The 22,284-nt window shown below is 43.0% G+C and overlaps 1 long non-coding RNA gene across 2 annotated transcripts; it reads left to right on the top strand.

Moving 5' to 3' along the window:
* Nucleotides 1-7,084: 7,084 nt before the first annotated feature.
* On the top strand, nucleotides 7,085-20,383 carry LOC138249263 (uncharacterized). Of its 2 annotated transcripts, none has more exons than XR_011194813.1 (3): nucleotides 7,085-7,171; nucleotides 16,602-16,801; nucleotides 20,097-20,383. It is a non-coding gene; the product is annotated as an uncharacterized lncRNA (long non-coding RNA). The 2 variants fall into 2 exon arrangements; XR_011194814.1 differs by lacking the exon at nucleotides 7,085-7,171 and adding an exon at nucleotides 15,958-16,075.
* The last annotated feature ends 1,901 nt before the right edge of the window (nucleotides 20,384-22,284 follow it).

The raw sequence follows: 22,284 nt of genomic DNA, 5'->3' as shown, positions 1-22,284 counted from the left end.
CTGAGGGGGATCTGAGGTGTGGGTGCAGGTCTGCCAGTTTTATCCTTGCTCCTGGGTGAAAAGCAGGGGGGTCCTGGTTCTCCAATCAGGTACAGGGTCGTCCCCCTGTGATGACCACTTCCTGGGAAGTGTGGCAAAAATCCATCCCAGAAGGCAACATTCTCTAAAAATCCATCATGGCTGAATCTGATTTTTGGAGGTTACATCTGGCTGAGCCCACCCACTGGTGTGGCTAAAAATCATAAACACACCCCTCTCCTGCCCTCTCCTAATCTAATCAAGGGGGCACCTAGTTGTCTGGGGTTGCAGGATGTGGGGGTGTTGCTGGGTGCTCCAAATGTCCTTCTCTGCCTTTGAAGACCAGTTTGGCAGCCCTCCCCCTTCCTGCCTCACCATCTGCTGAGGGGAGATTCTCTCCCACAGGCACATTCCTTTGTGTGAAGCCAGGCCACTTCACACCTCATCAAGGCAGCTTGGCTAAGCTGCTGCAGGCTGGCCGATCAGAGCACAGCAGCAAAAACAATGCAGGGCTGAAATTGGCAACTTTTTAGGTAAAGTCTAAAACTTTTTACCTGAACAAGTTATATTAAATCCAACAACTGGAAGTTGTGGGATTTATTACAACAATTAATTTGATACCAAATTCTTGGTATGCAACATTTAAGGAGACTTTAAAATTTAAAATAAAGTCTCCCCATTCTAGCCTATGAAGGCCATTTACTTCAATGAGGGAAAAACGAATTTGGCTGTTTTACCTCACCAGGGCTTATAAATCTATTTTTATAAAGTCCCTGCTTATAGTTACATGGCACCCAGCCCTAGGGGCACATAGGGCACACCTTAGGGGTGACTTATATGTAAAAATAAGGTAGTTTAAGACTTTGGAACTACTTTTAATTCCAAAGTCGAATTTGCATATAACTTTAATTTAAAAGCAGCCAGCAAGGCAGGCCTGCCTTTAAAATGACACTGGGCACCTCAGCAGTGCACCTATGTGTGCACCACCTATGCTGTGGTCCCTAAACCTACATGCCCTACCATATACTAAGGACTTATAGGTAGTTTAACTTAGCCAATTATAATTAGCCTAATTTGCATATCCATTTTATACAGAGCACAGGCCCTGGGACTGGTTAGCAGTACCCAGGGCACCATCAGAGTCAGGAAAACACCAGCAAAAAGTGGAAAATGGGGGCAAAAAGTTAGGCGGCCTCTGCAATCAGCCCTGTTTTCTCACAATAGGAGAAAACAAATTTGGAACCCTCAAAATGTAATGGAAGCCATAAAATATAACTTCACATGGGCAGAGAAGTGTGGCATAGATATTACATGGTGAGATAGAATTGACTTTTTTAAGGTGGCTGGGACAGAAAGACAGAATGATGAAGTGAAGTTATAGTAGGCGAATGAGTGGGTACTGGAAAACACATCCTGTCTTCGGATTGTGCATTGCAGACTTCCGTCATGCAACAGTGCCACAGCACACACACATGATTTAAGCGCCTGCATCGCAGCACCAAATTAAACCATGCTGCAGTTTTAGTTGGCAAAATGCTGAGGGCAGTGACTGGGCCCTGGAGGTGATGGACAGGATGTCTGCCATGCTAAAAAATACAGAATTGTCAATAAGAAAGCAAGATGCCTTATCAGTTGTATCTGCAATCATTGGGAGTTCTCCCCCTCCCTCAATTGGCTGGGCCTCCTCCAACACCCCTGCACTTGGAAGATCACTGCTGGTAGTCTGTGCACCTAAGGAAAAAATAATGCACCCATTTTAAATTTTGAATACCAGATTAGCCACCTAAGTATTTATGTTTCACAAAGTACGACACCAATACCTCACTACAGTTAAGTTACCCATCTATCAGTTTCTTCTTCTATCAAAAGTCATCACTGTGGGAGGTTTGTGCTACTTTGTTTGGTACTTGATATTTTAAAAACCATGTAATCATTGAGTCAACCAAATAGTTTTTCTCCTATGGGAAATTTTAAAGGGGAGGGCTTAAGGCTACAAAAGGATAAGAGGTAGAAAGAAATGCAAAGGAAATATTGTATTCATTGTGGCATCTCATTCCTGCCATGCTGTCATGGCAACTGGTGGCATAAGACAACATTGGGGGTTCCTGACCATGACCCCTCTATCTCTGCCCCTATACTTTTGAACTGTCTAGTCAAGAAAACCATCAATATGTTTGGTGACTAGAGTAGTTGGACCTGGGTCCTATAAGTGCATTTTTAGGTGAGTGGGATACACTAACATTTAAAAACCTCTCATAAACATAGTACCACACTCATAAATAAAATGTCCTTTTTGCACCAGAGGGCACATGTGGCACTGGTCACAATCATTACTGCAAATTACACACATATAATTTACATTTTACAATAAATAAACACATCTACATTATGTACTTATATATAAATATTTTATATTTCTATATGCTGTTACAAATTGGGATGTTGTTTGAATGGGGTGTGAGCACTGGTCAAGCAGCAATCACAATCCTAGCCAGGTTAAGGCACAAGCAACCCCAAATTACCCTGTGATCAACCCCCTAGTAGATGGCACAGAGCAGCTAAGCTTAACTGAGGGGCAGAGTGTAAAGTATTTGTGCAACACTTCAAACAGTGGAAACACCACGCAAAAGACCCCCAGCCAAGTTACAATAATAGAGCAACATTTAATAACTAAACAAGACCAAGACAACAAAAATCCAATCAGTGGAACTTGAGATGATGTTTTAAAGAATTATCTGTGAAACAGTGCTTAGAAGCAGGAAGCGCTGGGACAATGTCAAATGTTCAGGCTGACCACGATGGAGCGCGATAGAGGAAATCTAAATGACGAGCTACAACAATTTACTTGTAGAATGGATATTCCTCAGGTATTGGATCACTACAGATGACGATAACCATAGTGTTGTAAGTCAAGAACAAACAAGGACACATGGATGAACAGTACGGCTGAACATCAAATAAAATGACAAATTAGGGCATTCTATCCACACAATATAATTGTATTTGATGATTTTACAAAATACTAAAACACATAAAACCTGATACAAAGAAAACAATCAACAATATACCTAACTCAGACATACCCAAATCATACCAGACTGAGGACAACCTAGAGGAAGAATAAAAAGAACAAGATTACAAAAAGGAGGACTCAAATGGTCCTGATATAAAATGAATTATACAATAACAATAATGAACCAAAGACGACAAACAATTACATATCAATGAAAAGAGTGAAAGAAATACAAATCTAGCAAGATTGAGATGACAATCTGTGCTCTGGTACTGACAGGATCTATGATTAAAAAAGGAGAATAACAATGATGAAGTTATTCTATCGATGGAATACAGTAGGACCAGAGGGCCTATTCGCGTTTCGGTGTTCCTCTATTATTTGCCATGATACCATTAAAACATTTGGGTTTAGTGAAGATGACTTAGCCAAGCTCCTAGATCAGCCCAGATCCGGAACTGGGACATCCATTTCTGTGAACCACCCCAAAGAAGGATGGTATAAACTATTAGAATTAAAGAAAAAAGCGAAACGTACAGAACTACATGCTGACTTCATCTTAGAGTACTTTAGAGCAGGTATTATTCCATCAGGCCTGAGAGTAAGAAACATACCAGGACTTTTCGTAGAGATTAGACAATTTCTAGAAAAATGGTCTCTAATCTCTAACCGCTGCTCACGGGACTGGATGATCCTCATAGTAGAGACTGCGAGAGAATTGATGGAGGTACTTATGAAAGAAATCCAAACCTTAGAGGACGAATTGAAAACACAAGATTCATTACAGGAATCAAAGAAACAAATAGAGGCTATTAATCAAGAGCTTGAGTCTTTCAATCTATATCTAGTTAAGAGAAAGACAGACAAACTAAGGAAGTATATCAGGTGGTTCTCTAAAGAACGAGTCTATCCTTATTTATTGGAAAAATACTATCAAAACCAACAACAGAATGTGCCAGAACAGGATGGACAGTTCTGTACTAACAAAAAGATTGTAACTTTTTCCGACACCTCCGAGTCTGAAGGAGAAGGCAACTCCAATCAGTTCGATCAATACTGCAGCAGGTCAGGCCCTAACGAAGGCCCCAGCCGCTCCAACCATTTTTTATCCAGGGGAGGAAGACCCAGAGCGAGATTCAGGAACTACCACAGAGGGAGATTCCAGAATGTGGACAATCCACCGCATACTCTACAAACATGGAGACAACAATATGGGAGGGACTAAAAGCAGTACCAGTTTTCAACCTTAGGTCTACTCCCATTGATACAGATACTGAATCCCTACTCAAGAAAGGCCTGTCATTTATTCCCAATACTATTATTAACCGATTTGACCTCCTAACTGACCTCCACGCTTTCTTTCGGAGGATCAGACTTAAAAGATTCTATGAAGACAGAATTGATAGTAGAGAAATCAATCTATCAGGTCTAAAACCAGTTTCCACGTTCACACCCCATCTAGACATGGTAGGTCCTGAAATCAAAATCTTTGAAAATGTTGTATTAGAAAAGACTGAAACCCTGTTGAAATGTATTCCTAAACCTCACTATAATTTAAGTAAATGTGAACAGCAGGCCCTTCAAAAGTTACAAAAAGACAAGCATACAACAGTCAAACCTTGTAATAAAGGAGGCGGCATAGTGTTGTTAGACACAGAAATATACAAATCGAAAATTCAGGCTATGCTTAATGAACCTCACTACTACCAAAGAGCTAAGAATATCTGGCAGGAACGAGTGAAAAAAGAGATAACACAAATAAGTAATGAGGCATTAAATAAGGGACTCATTTGCAAACAAGAGTTCCAATATTTGAACCCTCAGAAAATTAGGACCCCGGTCTTCTATGGAGTACCCAAAATACATAAAAACAAAGTAGATCCTCCATTACGACCCATAGTTTCCACCGTAGGGTCATTGACAGAACCTCTGTCCAAATATGTAGAGAAATTTTTGAATCCCAGAGTGGCTAATCTCCCTGCAGATATCCGAGACACAGGCCACATTATCATCAAACTGGAAGGTACTCCATTCAATCTGGCTACTCAGATCCTAGTTACGATGGACATTGAAGCACTATATACGAACATCCCACAGAGAGAAGCCTGGCACTCGGTTGCCCGTCTATTTGAAAAAGAAGGCATGACAGAACATTCTGCCTTTATTTTACAGTGCTTAGATATTGTCCTTCGAGAAAATGTTTTTGAATTTGATGGACAGCTGTACCAACAAAAGAAAGGAGTCAGCATGGGGGCAGCCTGTGCTCCCAGTGTAGCCAACATTTATGTGGGCTCCTTTGAGGAAATTCATATCTACAATGAGGTGGTGCCTTTTTTTGAAAATATTCATTTTTGGTCACGTTAAATAGATGACATCTTCTTCATCTGGACAGGCCAAGAAGAACACCTTAAAGAATTTAGTCAGGGGATCAATGTCTGTGACCCTAATCTAAAATTCACTATTCATACCAACCGAGAAAAGGTAGATTTTTTAGACATCTGGATTGGCCACAACAACCTCCAACTCAAGATGTCTCTGTTTACTAAACCTTCAGCCAAAAATACCATACTCCACTTTGATAGCTTCCACCCTACAAGTCAGAAACAAGGGATACCCTTTAGTCAGTTCCTACGTGTTCGTAGAAATTGTTCTAGTCTGCGAGATTTTGAAAACCATGCGGACATCCTGCAGAAAAAAAATATTTTGCGTAGGTACCCGAGAAGACTTATCAGGGATTCCTATAAAAGAGCTAAGTACTACAACAGGACCAGCATGTTCGAGAAACAGAATAAAAACCCTAAATCCCAGATGGTCTGTGTAGTTCAACACTCCAATTTGAATGAAAAAATCTGAAAGATTATTCTTTCTAACTGGAACATCCTCAATAGCAATCCCAACTAGGCACCATTGGAACGCCCGCTTGTGGCCTTTAGGAAAAAACAAAATATCTCTAACAAACTAGTTAGAGCTTCTCTACCGAAAAATGAAGATTTCTGCAAGAAATCCATCTGTGGAAATCAACCAATCAAGGGTAACCACAAATGTGGTAACTGTAAGGTATGCTCTAGAGCGATAGTGGGGGACTCCTTCCAATGGAAACAAAGAAACTATAAATTTACTGACATGACCAATTGTAGAACAGCTAATTGTGTCTATTTGATCTGTTGCCCTTGTCCTCTACTATATGTTGGTGAAACAGGGAGAGAAGTTAAAGTCAGAATTCTTGAACACATGTCCAACATACGTAACGATAAAGAGGGTGCCCCACTAGTCCAACATTGGAAACAGCATGGACATAAAGTTGAAGACCTAACATGGACTATTTTGGAAAAGATCAAGAAATCAGGCCCTACTGAGGACAATAGAATCAGGAAGAAACGGGAAGTCTATTGGATTTTTGTTCTGGACAGCTGCGAAAAAGGGCTGAACGAATACACCTCCTGGTAAAATGCCATTACATAATTGGTCTCACATTCTTTATTTCTTTTTTCTGTGAGTCATGCCCTGTTCCAAACAATATCTCCTTTTTGCGTTACTACCTCTGGATATTCCCTCCTCCTATGCTATTACACTATGAGGATATCAGAGTAACAGCTTGTACAGATATCCCACCTTCGAATTATTTACTAAGACACTCTAAGACTTATCTCTTAGTACCGAAATATAAAACAAAAATAGACTGACTGTAACCATCGCTTGTTGTTTAAGTTCACGTCTTACGCCAAAATTCCTCAATTCAAGAATGTAGCATGTAGTCCTGTCTTCTCCAATATGGCGGCCATTAGGCCGCTTTTCCTCATTGCCCATGTGTCGTTGAATGCTTGAGGTTATCTAGAATGTAACCACCAGATGTAGTTCTCCAACTGCAGGACGTAAAACATAGTCTCAATGCCTCCAATATATCTCTGTTGGCCTATGTTAGGCTTTGTCGGCAATTATAGTGTCTGCTGTTCTCTTTTCTTGTCAAGGTTCTTTAATTTTAGCTAGTTCAATATGGCGGCCGCCATGGACCCACATTCAATTTCCTTTGTGCCCGGTCTAGTTCTTTCCGGAAGCTAATTAATCAGCGTGAGTACAAAATCGAGATCTGTTGTCGGGCGCCGCTATTAGTCACTACATGCCAAGCCACTCTACCCACAGGTAAGCGTATTAAATATAACCTTTTTATCTATGAACTCATCTGACCATTTTCCATATCAACAGATTTTTTCGTAGCTGAATGGGTCGTACTTAAAGAGCCATTCATTCTATTTTCTTTCATTCTATTTAGCCTTTCCATCGAAGTATATGCCTTGGAATTCTCATCAGGCCTAACATGAGCACGGAGGCACTTTAAAAACCTTAAACTGAAACCCGTAAGTTTGCCCTGCCCAGCTGAACCACAGGTGACTTCCAGCTTAGATGTATAAGGAATTCCTTCCATGCTGGCTAGCGTCTAATTTACCTCTAGCCCTAGCTCTATGTTTCTGTATTGTCATCCAGCTCCCAGTATTTCCCATATTGATCAGAGCTTTCTTTCTCTACTAGAATGTTTTACCCTTATTGACAACAAAGGTTCCATTGACGTATTTCCTTGGAAAATGGAACAACTTTATATCAGCCCTATCATCAGGCTGACATAACAGGTACCACAAAAAATAACAATACATATGATTTTATTGTAACTAATCTCACGACTCACCTGGGTGTACTTGGTTTTAACTTGGGAACAGTAGCAGATATTATATCGAGTATGGAATCCCAATACATCAGTTCTTTATGTACTAGATTTTTAATCTTTACACCAGGCTAACCCTCCTTTTCTTATTCTAGATTCCTCTAACATCTCAAAAGCTGCTTGCTAATAATTATTCTCACAGCACTATTCTCATTGGAGAACCAATTCACTCTCGCACGATTTGCCTATAACTAGTGTATCGCATTACAAAGTATGGACCAAATATAGGTCCATACATATTATCTAGATAAATAAATCTCTTTTCTGTCATATAAAAACTAGAATTGGAGATTTCTGGAGCACAAACATTATATGTATATATTTCCTTTCATTAGATATCACGTCTATACTTTCCACATATATCCAGAATTGGGCACAAGTGATGACCAGGATGTTCGGCTGTAAGGATTATACCAACATTAGACTGCAATATTTGGAACGGCCCTGATGAAGGTGACCTCAATAATAGAGGAACACCGAAACGCACGTAGGCCCTCTGTTCCTACTGTATTCCATCGATAGAATAACTTCATCATTGTTATTCTCCTTTTCTAATCATAGATCCTGTCAGTACCAGAGCACAGATTGTCATCTCAATCTTGCTAGATTTTTATTTCTTTCACTCTTTTCATTGATATGTAATTGATTGTCGTCTTTGGTTCATTATTGTTATTGTATAATTCATTTTATATCAGGACCATTTGAGTCCTCCTTTTTGTAATCTTGTTTGTTTTATTCTTCCTCTAGGTTGTCCTTAGTCTGGTATGATTGCGGTATGTCTGATTTAGGTATATTGTTGATTGTTTTCTTTGTATCAGGTTTTATGTGTTTTAGTATTTTGTAAAATTATCGAATAAAATTATATTGTGTGGATAGAATGCCCTAATTTGTCATTTAATTTGATGTTCAGCCGTACTGTTCATCCATATTTCCTTGTTTGTTCTTGACATACAACACTATGGTTATCGTTATCTATAGTGATCCAATATCTGAGGAATATCCATTCTACAGGTAAATTGTTGTAGCTCGTCATTTAGATTTCCTCTATAGTAGTTTTCTCTGCACGAGCTACGCTCATCCAATCAGGGAACCCCCTTTGGTTTTCCTCCACAATGGAGCACGAGTCAGCTACAGGGACCCAGTTAGGCCCACTGAAATACCACAGAAATACCTTAAAGTCTGTTTGCAGAGCGTTGTGTGGGTCTGAAAGAAAGATTAGTAATGCAGCAAGGGCGATGCGCTGGTTTTCAGATGCAGAGAGGCTGCGGTACGAGATCCTGATGTGTGGAGGATCGTGTTGACTGGGCTTGCGATGCAAAGTTCGATGTCAAGGATAAGTGGTGCAGTCGAGACAATGCATTGGTCCCAATCTGTGCAGTAGCAGTGATGTGGAGGTTTGCCATCGTCATTGAGGCTGCCGTTGATGAGGGATGCGAGGAGCTTCCGCTAGTGAAAGCATCACGCAGTAGTAGTGCCAAAGACGATGTGCAGGTCCCAAGATGCGGCGATATGAATCTGTTGCTTGTGTTCCAACCCACACGGTAACGGTGATGCTCCCATCTTGTTCCGTGCAACAATGGTGATGCGTTGGTTCTGCTCCTGCAACAGAAGATGCAGCAGTTCTGCCAGAGCAATCACCTTAGTCCCACTTGCAAGGGTTCAGGACTGGGGTGGCACCACTTGGCATGGCAGATTCACAGATGGCAGTGTCCAGGTGCAGTACCAGGGTGGTTGGAAGTTTTTTATGTCCCTCAGATTTCATATCAGGAGACCAGCCAATTAGTCCTTGGGGTCACTCTGGGTTTTAGAGTTGCAGGTCCAACCCTGCTCACTCCCAGGCTAGAGGGCAGAAGGCACAGGTCAGCACAACAGAGCAGGAGTCCAGTACAATGCCAGTCCAGTAGAGTGGCTGGCCTTCAGTAACACAGCAGTCCTCCTTCTTGCCAGAGTATCCAGCAGAGTAGCAGTCCTTCTTTCTGCCAGAGAGTCCACAGGCCCAGAACTGTACTGAAGTGGTGATGTCTGAGATTCAGTATTTATACTTTGGTGCCCTGGTTCTGGAAGGTAGGAGACACTTTTAGACAGTGAATTTGAAGTGCAAGGAATCCCCTTCTTCCCCTGGCTGGCACAAAGATGGCAGGAGTGACACTATAGTGCTGTTAAGCCCTTTGTATCTGGACAAGACACAGCGTATTCAGGTGTAAGCGAGGTTGTGTCCAGCTCCTCTCTACCATCTTGCCTAAGACCACCCATTAAGTCATACCTTAGCTGCCATTGTGTGTGTCTGTCTGGGAGGAATACCAAAAGACCAATTGCCATGTACACGAAGTGATGTTACCAGAGGCAGGCTCCAGGTACCAAATTGCTAAGGCAAGAAAATGGCAACGTTCTAAAAGTGGCCTTTTCAGAATTGTAATTTAAAATTTGACATCACCGTAAGTTAGGATTTAAAATTGAGATTCCAGAGACACCAAGCTTGATGGTGTCACCTCTTTCCATTTGGAGGCTACACTTATAAAATGTAATAAGGCAACTTCAATGTTATCCTATGGGAGAGATAGGTCTCACATTAGTGAAAAACAAATGTAAGAGTTTGTCAAAACCAGGACATGTAAAACTATAAACTACATATCCTATCAATCAATCAAATCAATCAAAATTTGTTTATAGAGCGCGCTACTCACCCGTGAGGGTCTCAAGGCGCTGGGAGGGGGGGTCAAAAAAGAGGAGGGGGGGGCAGGGAGGGTCACTGTTCGAACAGCCATGTCTTGAGGCTCTTTCTGAAGAGCAGGAGGTCTTTGGTTTTGCGAAGGCTAGTGGGGAGGGAGTTTCAGGTTTTGGGGATGAGGTAGGAGAAGGACCTGCCTCCTTTGGTGGTGCGTTGGATGCGGGGGAATGTGGCTAGGGCGGGGTCGGCTGATCGGAGGTTGCGTGTGGGAGTGTGGAACTTCATTTGTTCGTTGAGGTATTTTGGGCCGGTGTTGTGGAGGGATTTGTGAGCATGGATGAGGATCTTGAATGTGATTCTCTTGTCTATGGGGAGCCAGTGAAGGGATTTGAGGTGTGGTGAGATATGTTCGTGGCGGGGGAGGCCAAGGGCGAGGCGTGCATCTGTGTTCTGGATTCTCTGGAGTTTGCGTTTGAGTTTGAGTGTGGTGCCGGCGTAGAGGGCGTTACCGTAGTTCAGTCTGCTGCTGATGAGTGCATGGGGCTGTGTCATGGAGAGGGAGGGGTCTAGTATGATGCTGAGGTTGCGTGCGTGGTTTGCGGGAGTGGGTGTGGGCCTAGGGCGGTGGGCCACAAGGAGACAAGGAGTGATACCATTTGGTTTTACTGGGGCCGAAGATGATGATCTCGGTTTTGTTAGAGTTAAGCTTGAGATGGTTAGTAGTCATCCAGTTGGCGATGTCGAGGAGAGCAGTGTGTAGGTTGTTTTTGTCGGTGGTGGGGTTGCGGGTGAGGGAGAGGATGAGTTGGGTGTCATCTGCGTAGGAGAGGATAGTGATTCCGTGTGCTTGTAGGATGTTGACTAGGTGGATCATGTAGATGTTGAAGAGTGTGGGGCTGAGGGAGGACACTTGGGGGACTCCGCAGATGATCTTGGAAGTGGTGGAATGCAAAGGTGGGAGGCGGACTCTCTGGGTCCGGTCGGTGAGGAAGGAGGTGAGCCAGTCTAAGGCTTTGTGGCGAATTCCTATGTTGTGGAGGCGTGTGCGGAGTGTGTGGTAGCAGACGGTGTCAAAGGCTGCGGAGAGGTATAGGAGGATGAGTGCAACGGTCTCGCCTTTGTCGACTTTGGTCCTGATGTCGTCAGTGCATGCGATGAGGGGGGTTTCCGTGCTGTGGTTCTTGCGGAACCCAGATTGTGAGGGGTGAAGAGTGTTGTTTGCTTCAAGGAAGTGGGATAGGCGGGCGTCGACTAGTTTCTCGGCAACCTTTGCGGGGAAAGGGAGGAGGGAGATGGGGCGATGGTTGGGCTGGCCTTGTTGTATAAGCGATGTGGACAGGGCTCGGAGGGGGATCCGGAGTGGATGGAGTTCATGGTTTTTTCGGTTTCTTCGTGTGTGGCGGGGGTCCAGGTGGTGAGTGTGGTGGGGGGGTCATGAGTGGGGGTTGGGTTGGGTGAGTGAGGGGTGTGTGCGGTGGGTGTGTGTGGTATGAAACTGTTGTGGATGTCCAGGATTTTGTGGTGGAAGTGGTTGTAGAGGGCGTCACAAAGGGGCTGAGTGTGTGAGTGGTCTATGTTACTGGCTTTGGGTTTGGCAAGTTCGTTAATGATGGTGAAGAGTTCTTTGCTGTTTTGAGAGTTGTTGTCAAGGCGTGTCTTGTAGTGATCTCTTTTGGTGGTGCTGGGTGCGAATGGTGGTTTTGAGGGTGGAGAAGTTGGTTGTGGAGGGTTCTAGTCACCATCTTTTCTCCGCTTGGCGGCATTTGCGCTTTGAGTCTTGGTGTTCGGGGGTGAACCATGGGGCGTTCTTGATGTTGCGGGTGGCGATGTGTTTTCTGAGGGGGGCTAGTGTGTCTGCGCAGGTGGTGATCCATTTGGAGAGGTTGTGTGCTCCTGTGTTGGGGTCGTTGGCGTGGGGGGGGTTGTGAGCCAGTTGGGAGTTTAGTCGTTCTGTGGGGATCTTGTCCCACACACGGTAGGGTGTGGTGTGTTGATGGTGGTGTGTGGGGGGTTTGGTGAAGGAGAAATGGACGCAGTGGTGGTCAGTCCAGAGGAGTTCGGTGGTGTGGGTGTAGTCTATGTGTTGGCTTGATGTGAAAATTGCGTCAAGCGTGTGTCCTGCTGAGTGGGTGGGTGCGGTGACCTGTTGTTTGAGTCCGAGGTTGGTGAGGTTGTCTATGACGGAGGTAGAGTTGTGGACTTGTAGGTTTTCCAAGTGAAAGTTGAAATCACCGAGGAGGATGTAGTCTGTGGAGGTGAGGGCGTGCGAGCTGATGGTGTTGGCGATGGTGTCGCAGAAGGCGGGGCATGGTCCTGGTGGTCTGTAGATTAAGGTACCTCTGAGGGTGGAGTTGTTGTTAATGTGGATCGGGAAGTGCATGTGTTCTGTGTTATTGATAGTGTCTTGGGAGCTGGTGGTGACTTTGATGGTGTCCCTGTGTAGGATGGCGATGCCACCCCCTGGCCTGTTGGGGCGGTCTTTGCGTTGGAGTTTGTATCCCTTGGGTGTGGCGATGGCTATGTCGGGTTCGGAGGAGGGGTTGGTCCAGGTTTCCGTGAGGAAGGCGATGTCAGGTGAGTGAGATGTGATGAGGTCCCAGAGTTCTATGGCATGTTTGTGAAGGGAGCGAGTGTTGAGGAGTAGGCAGTTGAGGTGGTTGTGATGGACGGTATTGGTGTGGTGCATGAGGGTGTTGTTGCGGGGTGTGTTCTGGTTGTGGGCTGGTGTGCGGCGGGGTTGTTTGGTAGGGTGGGGGCAGAGCAGGTGAGTATTGCATTGGGGGTGTTGTGTTTGTTGAAAGGGGGTCGCTATGGTTGGTGTGTGGTGTGAGGGATGTGGAACAGGAGAAATGACAGGTGGGGCAGGTGGCAGGGCCGTGAGTGTGTGTGGGGCTGGAAGGGGTGCACGTGGGGCGGGGGCCTGGGTTGAGTGAGTGGAGGGTGAGGGGGGAGTAGGTTTGTCTGAGAGAGCCAGGGAGACTGGCGCTGGACGCAGTCTTGGCGCGGACGGGCGCAGACGGGCTATACTAGTGGCGCGCCAGCTACGCGCGTCAGCGCCGTGGCTGCCATAAGAGGAGGGGAGGGTGGGAGTGGCAGCTGGGAGGAGGGAGGGCTGGTTGAATGGAAAGGCTGGGGGAGTGGGGCCGCAGGGGAAGGCAGTGGCGGGGATTTGGAACCTGAAAAAGGCGGTGAGGAGGAGGAGGGGGGAGGCGGGAGGGGCCGCAGGGGCAGCAGGGGACGCAGCGGCAGGGATTTGGAAGCTGAAAAAGATGGTGAGGAGGAGGAGGGGGAGGCGGGAGGGGCCACAGGGGACTGTCCTGCCATTTGATTAATTTTGTTTGACCAATGACTTTGTGTTTCACCACTGCGCATATTAGTTGCTCAATGTTCACCAGTAGCACATTGTATGTTTTGTTCAGTTGAGCCGCCTATTGGCTTTGACATTGCATTAGCCATTACATTCTGTATTCTGCCTATTGGCTTTGACATGCTGTATTCAGTTTAGTTGCCTATTGGCTTTGACATGATATTTGACATTGCATTTTATATTCAGCTCAGCTGTCTATTGGCTTTGAAATGATATTATACATTGCATTTTGTATCCAGCTCAGCTGCCTATTGGCTTTGACATGATATTAGACATTGCATTTTGTATCCAGCTCAGCTGCCTATTGGCTTTGACATGACATTAGACATTGCATTTGATATTTAGGTTAGCTGCCTATTGCCTTTAACGTGAAGTTAGACATTGCAGTTGAGAATCCAAGCTGTATTTTTCCAAGCTGTGTTTTTGCACAAGATGAACCAAGCTGTTTTCTTCACACAGTAGACTAGACCTGATAAGAGAGGGTACATTGGTTGTTTTTCTCACCGCTTGAGCTTGGGAAGAGGAGTAGTCTAGGAGATCTGGCCAGTCTCCAAAGGCTTGCGTAGTTTTCCAGAGTCTGAGAGGAGGGGGCACACCTTTGTAACGAATGTCACAGGCTTCAGAGAATTAGATTCGGATCTGCCTGACTTCGTGCTGGAGCTTGGCGCCAGTTGCCAGCATCCAGTGTGGGTAGATAAATCTCTTTCTCGCAGCTGACAGGGAGTCATCAGCTTGCAGACCCTAGAAAGATGAAGCTGTAAATAGTTCCCCACACGGTGAAGTATTTGTTTTGCTATGCATTCAATATCTTATAAATATAACCTGCTGTGTATATTGCAAACTGATATATTTTGTTTGATTAAAGTGTGCTTGAAAGCTAATAATTCGTCATTCATAAAAATTGTGGTTGGGGAAGAATTAACAACAATAAAAGTCTTCTATGAACTCATAAGTGCATTCCTGATATGTTATGTAAGTGCTAAAAACTAGATAAGAGCAAAAGCACTACATTTGGTACCAGAAGTGGGGTCGGTAAGAAGCGGTTGAGAGGTCGTTAAGAGCCGGTTAAGGTGTTGACGAATTGGTAGATTTCTAAGTGCACACTTTAAAAGTGTAATTGTTTTTGTTGTTTGGAGAATTACAGAAATTGTTTTCTGTTTGGAGAATCACAGAAGCACGGCAGACCATGTTTGAAAATGCATGTGTAGCTAAACTGCCTGATAGTGCTTTGAGAAATAATTTCTGTTGTACATATTTAGAAAAGGTGCCTTTTGGAAGCAATGATGACAGAAAGGTTTGGATACCTTTATCTGCTTACAGAGAAATGCAGGAGAAATGTAGGCAGTTGGAACATGAAAATGAGAATTTACGTGAGCAAATTAGCCAGAATACATTAATTCAAGATAATGCTGAAAGTTATAAAAATGCAGTTTTAGAAGAATCTTTCTTTTCCCATTCCAGTAATGAGGGGGTTAAGACAGCTTTCAGCTGCTCTGAGCCTTTGTGTGAGCCAGGGTTTTTGGCAGGCAAAGCGCATTCCTTAACTGATAACACGGATGAGAACGACCAGAATGTGATTTAAGAGTTACCGTTGCAAAATGCACAAGTAAAACGAAAGATTTTAGAGCAAGAGACACCAAGTTTCATTAGCTTGTTTGATTTTTGGAAACAGAATAGCCCTCATTTGAGTGAAATCCTAACACTTTTGTATATGGTCACTGTGAAAAATAATATGCAGTTGCGCGCTTGTGATTTGGCAAATGAAATAATTCAGACTTCAGGTTTCTGCGCAGTGCAAGAGGTAAAAACTGATGTACATGTAATTCAAGAACAAGGGAAGAAAATAGTGCCCCTAGCTAGGATCATACAATGGATCTGGTACTTGCAAGACAGGGCTAGAGTACCACAGGTAAAAGAGTCACTAGTGAAATTGTGTGCACCATTTGAACTCGTGTCCACTGAGGATAAAAAGCATGTTTGTTTGACTAATGATTAATTGACTGAAATGTTGTTTTATGGCACAGGAGAAGGAACAGTGTTGTACAATGTGTGTCAGATTTTAAAGCAAGAGCTACGTGAGATGTGTCATTTTTACGCTGATTCTTGGTTCATTGCTAATGTTTTACCTGTTTGTTTTTCCACATGGCTTGCACCTAACTGGTTCAATTACCTTGCAGATGTTAATGAGAAAAATTCAGAGAGAGAAGTGTACACCCAGAATTCTGCCTTAGTGGGGATGGCTAAGTGGGTGCCCCAGAAATGTGAACAGCTGAGAGAAAAAGCCACTTACAGGTGGGCAGAGATGAGAGGGATGCACATTCCCCTAGATTTGATAAAAACTGTGCAGCACGCACAAAAGCAGTCTGTCATGCAAGCAGTCACAGAGCAGTTGGGGAGAGGAAAGTTACCAGGACAGAAATGGCAAATTGATCAGGTTTTAGGGAGAGTGATTGCTGCAAATTACCAAGGAAAAATCGAAATTATGCTGATACCTAGAAAATAATCTGATTCATTCAAACAAATTGGAGACAGAATGGCCCAACTTGCCAAAAATGCAGTGAATGGAGGTTTGGTAAAGAATGAGTCTGCCCCAGCCCTTCTGGCAGTGCAAGAAAAGGGAAGCTGTGGCGCAGCAGATAAAAACCTCAGTGCTGATGTGTGGGTTAAAGTCCCAAGTGACCCTCCAGAACCTGCAGAAATTATAACAAAGGGCCCCAAAAACGTCCTGCTGATTATAAAACAGGGAAAGAAAGAGGAAGGGTGCAGTTTAAATGACAAATGTTATTTGCAAGAAAAGTCATACTTGTTTCTTTTACAGATCCTACCACGTTTCGCCACTGTCCCTGAGTGTGCTGTGTGGTCCCCCTTCCGGTGTGTGCGTGTGGGGTCGGGGAAGGGACCGAACCCCCAACCTGAACCTGGCTGAGTAAAGTGCCAGCACCATGGATCCATTTTGCGCAAACTGCGCCTTCAGTTCAAGTTCAACTTGTTTGATTGCATTCTTCCACTGGAACTAAGGTGTGTTTTTTTTTTTTTTTTCTTTTTTCCCTTCTCGTATGGAACTCTGACTTTCGCTTATCTTCCAGAAAACCTTTCAGATGGACCGTGCACCTTTACATGAGGAGTACTCATGCTACATCAAATTGCTAACACTGTTGCAGTCTTTTCTGTGTAGACGTATCTGATGTGAAAGGTTATGAGATCAATGTGTTAATTCACTTCTATTGCTTTACAGGGATTGCTTTGATCATTCAAATCTGATTTGCTGATAATGTTTTTTTGTGCTGATGTTTTTTGTTTTTGTTTGAAACAAGAGATATGTGAAACAGAAATTCATTGGTCAAAGGGCGGAATGTCCTGCCATTTGATTAATTTTGTTTGACCAATGACTTTGTGTTTCACCACTGCGCATATTAGTTGCTCAATGTTCACCAGTAGCACATTGTATGTTTTGTTCAGTTGAGCCGCCTATTGGCTTTGACATTGCATTAGCCATTACATTCTGTATTCTGCCTATTGGCTTTGACATGCTGTATCCAGTCTAGCCGCCTATTGGCTTTGACATTGCATTAGCCATTACATTCTGTATTCTGCCTATTGGCTTTGATATGCTGTATTCAGTTTAGTTGCCTATTGGCTTTGACATGATATTTGACATTGCATTTTATATTCAGCTCAGCTGCCTATTGGCTTTGACATGATATTATACATTGCATTTTGTATCCAGCTCAGCTTCCTATTGGCTTTGACATGATATTATATATTACATTTTGTATTCAGCTTAGCTGCCTATTGGCTTTGACATGATATTAGACATTGCATTTTGTATCCAGCTCAGCTGCCTATTGGCTTTGACATGACATTAGACATTGCATTTGATATTTAGGTTAGCTGCCTATTGCCTTTAACGTGAAGTTAGACATTGCAGTTGAGAATCCAAGCTGTATTTTTCCAAGCTGTGTTTTTGCACAAGATGAACCAAGCTGTTTTCTTCACACAGTAGACTAGACCTGATAAGAGAGGGTACATTGGTTGTTTTTCTCTCCGCTTGAGCTTGGGAAGAGGAGTAGTCTAGGAGATCTGGCCAGTCTCCAAAGGCTTGCGTAGTTTTCCCGAGTCTGAGAGGAGGGGGCCCACCTTTGTAACGAATGTCACAGGCTTCAGAGAATTAGATTCGGATCTGCCTGACTTCGTGCTGGAGCTTGGCGCCAGTTGCCAGCATCCCGTGTGGGTAGATAAATCTCTTTCCCGCAGCTGACAGGGAGTCATCAGCTTGCAGACCCTAGAAAGATGAAGCTGTAAATAGTTTCCCACACGGTGAAGTATTTGTTTTGCTTTGCATTCAATATATTATAAATATAACCTGCTGTGTATATTGCAAACTGATATATTTTGTTTGATTAACGTGTGCTTGAAAGCTAATAATTCGTCATTCATAAAATTTGTGGTTGGGGAAGAATTAACAACAATAAAAGTCTTCTTTGAACTCAGAAGTGCATTCCTGATATGTTATGTAAGTGCTAAAAACTAGATAAGAGCAAAAGCACTACAGGGACGCAGCGGCGGGGATTTGGAAGCAGAACAAAGTGGTGAGGAGGTGGCGCGATCGGCAGTGTATTCCTACACTGTGAATACATTCCACCCTTCCCTCTAAGCAGTTCAAGGTCTAGCTTAGGGGGTACATATGTACTAACAAGGAAGGTTTATTTTACCATTTCAAAATGGGAGTTTAAAACTGCACACACAGGCACAATAATTACTGCAGGTCCACTAGTAGCATTTATTTAGTAGCATGTACATTTAGTACCACCTTCTTAGGGACTTACAAGTAAATTAAGTATGCCAATTCTGTGTAATCCAGTTCTACCATGTTTAGAGGCATAAAACAGCATAAGCACTTTAGCACTGGTTAGCAGTGGCAAAATGTGCAGAGTCCTAAAGACCAGCACAAACAGGACCACAAACAGGAGGGTGAAGGAAAAAAGTCTGGGGCGACCCTGCAGAAAGGACCAAGTCCGGCAATACCCATTCATCCTTACAAAATGTGCTATATCAATGTAGGCTGCAAGGATTATTTTGTAATCTCCTTCATCAGCTATAATCTGCTCAAGAATCACCACAGTAGTGACTATTAGTTGATTTGTTACCAAAGCCAGATCTATGAGTGACTACATTACCACTTTTTCATTGTTTGTAATTTCACCTGTGTTGGAATTTGTGTACTGGTTCAAGGGAGTGAAACTCTGATCATGCAGCAACCACAAACTCTGTCAGGGTGAAACACAAGCAAACCCCAAAATAATCTGTGCCTACCCTTCTGGTAGCTTGGCACAAAAATCAGTCAGGCTTAGAGGCAATGTGATAAATGTTTTGCTGCATTTCAAAAAGCAATAAAATGAAAACACATATAAGAAATATTCCTTACCAATTTAGAAAAAATAGAGTACAAAATGAACAATATATTTGACATCAAAATGACAAAAGGAGAATGCTATTTCAATGTTTTAGATAAAAGTAGTGCCCAGAAGCACAAACGGTGGTTATCTGGTCGTGCTGGGCGGGAACAAAGTCACCAGTTTAGGCCAAATGCGATGGATCACGGGCCAGATCAGGGGCCACATTATGCCTGCTGATCAAAAGTACCTTAAATCTACATAGCCCATTCCTTTCCCTGTAGTGCATTGTTTTCCCCACCGTCTACTTATGGCAAATGGGATTAATAAGGTATCCACATTTTTTACATGACATTTGTGATGTATCTCATTCATTTATCTGCCTCTTTGGAGTTAGGGTAGAAACCAAGTGAAAGGCCTTTGGGGAAGAGTAGGGCCATTGGAATTAAAGATAGATAATTGTCAACTAGATCTGCCCTAGCTCTAGCTGCAGACAGTATCAAAGTACTCGAAGCACTGGCTGGCATGCCTCCATTAATTTGGCACCAAACATGTACTCCATAGTGCATAATGCCTTACACATAAATGGGAGGTAATTCATTTTTATTTTTCCGTTAAAAGTATTTGTTTAGTTATTTGAAAACAAAAGCCTTTAAGAGAAAAAAATGAAATCACAGTTTTTTTAATCTGGTGTTATTCTGCCTTAATTCTTTTTTACCAGACAGTAAGTGCCTTTTATGTGAGACATGTGTGGGTTAACAAATAAAATTGGCCCTGTCCTCATCAGGATCACATCAAATTCCAATGTCCCCAGCGCACCAGCAATGTAGTGTGACTGTGCCACCCACTACCTACTTTTGAAGAGGTGTTTGTTCAGAGCATTGTTTACAATTTGTCTTTTTTATTTTTATTTTTCTCAGTATAGCTGCTCCTGCTGGATGATCACCAACCAGGCAGGAGATAGCTGCCCTTCTGTGACGGCATTGGCTGGATATCATCCAGGCCGAATACCGGCAGCTGGTGGTCCTGGAGAAGGAAGAGGCTGAAATAGCTGCCTTGGACCAGGATCCAGCCCAGCAGCATGCCAGTGCCAGCCTACACCGGCTTGACCACATAGAAAGACGGCTAGGGAGCAAACAGCAGAGCCTGAACCAGTTCCAGACCCGTAGAGACAATGCCCTCTTAAGTCCTTTTTAAAAAAAAAATGTTTTGGTGGGAGGGACTTGTTGTGGGTGGAGTGGGTGGGAAGGGAGTTGGGACCGGGCTTCACCTTGAAGTTAGATGGACTTTTTGGGGACAAGGCTATTTGTTTGGGGAGAGGGGTGGGCATGTTGTGGGTGGAAAGGTCGGGATTTTGTATTTGTTAAAAATAAAAAGGGGATAATTTATTTTACTTGATTTATGCCTCAAATGTTTATTTTTGGTGTTTTACTTTGTACTGCTATCTTTTAGTTTAGCCTGTTTCTAAATCTGCTAAAAAAGTCTGTCATTTATTTATGCCCTTCCACTACTGCCCTCTGCAACTATATTGACCACTAGAGGATGATTGCCATTTTTCCCAAGGTGGAATCTTAAGGGGGTGGTAGGTAGTCTTAGTAGCAGGCTAGAACGCTAACTGGGAAGAAACAGGAACGAAAGAAGATGCCACTCCCATCTAGGCGAACTCCAACGGGTTATCCTTTACTGCCAACTAGACTGAAAGAAAACAGAGAGTAAGTGGGTCATACTATGTCATAAGTTTAAGAAGACTGAGTCCAGACTACCACAATGACAGTATTTGACACACAACAAAGAAGACCTGATACAATAATAAAAACTAGCAATATCAACTTCTTCTGAGCAATGGTGGGGAACTAGTATTTAAAAAGTAAACTTGGGAAATGAAATCATGGAGTCAGGAGAAGTTGGCTCAGAGTCAAGAGTGGTTGGACAAGGTTGAGCGTTTATACAACACACAACCCAACAGGCCTTAATGATGATGTTGATGGGGCTGGTGTGGAATATTGCTCAGGTAATAGAAGGCCATGCTATGCTTTGGTGTCGCATTCACCACATCCGCCTCAGCAAGTGTGTGATCCATTTATGGTGTAAAATTAATTCACACCTCAATAAATCACACAGCCCTTGGTTAGAGGGTTAGGGGTCTCAATGAAGGGTTGGGAAAGGGGATTTGAGGATGGTGTAACAAGACAAACACCACATGAAAGAAACCATGACAATATTCATCATTGGTGAGACAAACACGCCATCATCAATATGTTGTGGAAGGAAATGATGAATGGATAAGTATGACACAGTTGAATTAAATACATTGCAAACAGTCCTTCTGCTCCAGAGAGACCCAAGATAGTAAGTATATCTCTAAATGTTATGTCATCTAGGTTTGAAAAATACAAATTATGGGAGACTGAACTAAGTTAACCCACCCAGTTCTAAAAATGATGATTGTTAAAAAGGAAAATAATACTGTATAGCCAAATTAGGTGGTGCATCTCCATTCTTCTTGGAATGTCCGTCACTCTTGGGTGCTTGGCTGAACCTGTCTGGTAGGTAAACTAGAGTTTCGGCTTTTGATCAATTTTTGTTTGGGGGGGACTAGTAGATGAAAGGTCATCCAACTTTCTATTCAATAAAGTAGCTAATGACTCATTCATTATTAATGTATAAAGACTACCAGCTACTGCTAGTACTTACACAGTTCCCCACACATTTATATCACACAGTGTTTTTATTAATTCATCTGTTCTTTTTACATTTTTCATCTTCTTTACTTACTCTTTCAGAATATTTTCTCTAAAATCATTTCCTTTCACATATGTCTTCAATCACATTAAGTTTATGTACAAATTGTGGCACCCGTTGATCTAAATTAAAACTCCCTAAAGTAAGGACTCCTTTCTCTTCACTTGTAAGTGTCCCATCAAATATGTCAAAAGCACCCGCTCACTTAATCAATAATTACTTGATGAGTACGTTTTATAGCTATTTCTTGAAACTCGATTTTATAAACATGGAATAACTGCTCTAAAATTCAGTCAATAATAAATTTCATAAGTCCAAAATCAGCAGTCCATCTGATTCCAAGTAAACTGAATACACTAGAGTTGT

The sequence above is a fragment of the Pleurodeles waltl genome, chromosome 8 (assembly GCF_031143425.1).
Source record: "Pleurodeles waltl isolate 20211129_DDA chromosome 8, aPleWal1.hap1.20221129, whole genome shotgun sequence".
Lineage (NCBI taxonomy): Eukaryota > Metazoa > Chordata > Amphibia > Caudata > Salamandridae > Pleurodeles > Pleurodeles waltl.
The sequence above is the reverse complement of the archived record's forward strand: the minus strand, read 5'-3'. Positions and strand labels throughout refer to the sequence as shown.